At 39.3% G+C, this 2039-nt stretch overlaps 1 non-coding gene across 1 annotated transcript; it reads right to left on the reverse strand.

Moving 5' to 3' along the window:
- Nucleotides 1-1339: 1339 nt before the first annotated feature.
- On the reverse strand, nt 1340-1445 carry LOC148803283 (small nucleolar RNA R71). The gene has a single exon (XR_016081596.1). It is a non-coding gene; the product is annotated as a small nucleolar RNA R71 (small nucleolar RNA).
- Between the last annotated feature and the right edge of the window lie 594 nt (nt 1446-2039).

A 2039-nucleotide genomic window follows, 5' to 3' on the forward strand; every position in this document is an offset into this window, starting at 1 on the left:
ATTTAGGTAATATCTTCTTATTGCCGAATGCTTCTAATTTTGTACTAGGTAATCTGAATTTTTTTTTCTATTAGGTTCAGATCTGTAGATAGTGTAACTTTCCTTGCTGATAGAAGTAGTTTTCTTGCTTAGTGTTAATTGCCTCTTTCTCAGTTTGTTGTTCTATTTTCAGTAGTGTAGCTAGTTTTAGTAGTTCAGATTTTTTTTCCCCTTGCCGAATGCATCTAGGTTACTTTGATGATTTGACAGATTTCAGATCCGTGTTTTGCAAAAAAAAAAAAAAACTCTATAGCTTGCTGTTCCATTTCTGGTTTAATAGATCTGATATATTTATGATTTGAAGTAGGATTCAGATCGGTATTTTCTGATATCTGTAGTTTCCCTTCTATTGCTGATTTGTTTAGTTTTGATTACTGATCTAGTATTGCCAGTTGAACTGATTTTTGGTTCTGTATATCTCATAAAATCAGTGGAGTTCAGATCTGTACACATTAGCTTTCAGTGCTGAGTGCAGAAATCATACCTGAGCACACAAAAAAATCTTAGGTTGATATCCAGATATGTGTATATTAATCTTCATTGTTGAAATCATAATTTCTTTCCGATTTTCTCTATGTTAGGTTGCTCTTCTTGCTTCACGTGTGCAATGTGCTAGAGTTGATAGGCTACTTCTCTGATTTCAAGCTAGTACATCGGAGTTCAGATTTGTCCATATTCAGCCTGCTGATTGTTATTATGTTTAAAGCTTTGTCTTCTTAGATAACATTCAGTCTTTGCCTTGTAAATTACTTAATTATTTAAAATTCTGATTTGAGTACATTAGTCTTTTTCTTGCTTTGACTTGTACAGTTTATGACAAGCAGACCTGAACCAGAGGAAGTCCCTTACGACCTGGAGATTGAAAGAACCCTCTGCATCCGCTTACGAGCTACTAGACAAGTTAGAGATGAAATTGAAGAAATGGCCGAACCAAGGACTATGATGGACTATGCCAAACCAACCCTAACCGGAGCTGCTTCAAGCATTGTAAGACTAGCCATTGCTACTAATAATTTTGAGATCAAACCAACCATAATTCAAATGATCCAAAACACAGTTCAATTTTGTGGGATGGCTCATGAAGATCCAAACTCTCACATAGCTAATTTCTTGGAGATTTGTGACACTTTCAAACATAATGGGGTGAGTGATGATGCTGTTAGGCTGAGGTTATTCTCATTTTCATTGAAAGACAAGGCCAAGGCTTGGCTGAATTCATTACTGGCTGGATCAATAGCCACTTGGGATGAGATGGCTAGCCGATTCCTCTCCAAGTACTTTCCTCCATCCAAGACAGCAAAGACGAGAAATGACATTACCACTTTCTTCCAACAAGATGGAGAATCTTTATATGAGTCATGGGAGCGGTATAAGGAGTTGTTAAGGAAGGTCCCTCACCATAGACTTCCTATATGGCTGCAAGTGCAAACCTTCTATAATGGTCTAATCGAATCCAACCAGACCATCTTAGCTGCGGCAGCCGAGGGCTCCATCAAGAATAAGACCCCTGAAGTGGATCATGCACTCATAGAGGAGATGGCAGCCAATAATTACCAATGGCATTCAGAGAGAACACAAGTGAGGAAGCAGCATGGTCTTCACAATATGGACTCATACACAGTTCTATCTACACAAATATGTGCACTTAGCAAGAAAATTGATGAGATGCAAATGGCAGCCATGAATGTACAGTCAGTGACATGTGATTGGTGTGGGGGAGGCCACATCAGCACTGAATGCCAAGTTGGCAATCAGTTTAGGCAATCCACAGAACAGGTTGACTTTGTTGGCAACTTTGCAAGGCAGCAAGAAAATCAGCACCACCATGCCTTTAACCCCAGATGGGGAGGATACCCGAATCAATCATGGCCAAATCAACATGTGCCGAAGCCCTTCCCCCAAAACTTCTATCAGCCGGAAAATAAATCTGACCTAGAGGAGCTGATGACCAAGTTCATAGCTCATGCTGAAACAAGATTTCAGATCCAAGAAGCAGCAAT

Source organism: Nelumbo nucifera, chromosome 1 (genome assembly GCF_055504915.1).
Source record: "Nelumbo nucifera cultivar China Antique chromosome 1, China Antique-T2T, whole genome shotgun sequence".
NCBI lineage: Eukaryota > Viridiplantae > Streptophyta > Magnoliopsida > Proteales > Nelumbonaceae > Nelumbo > Nelumbo nucifera.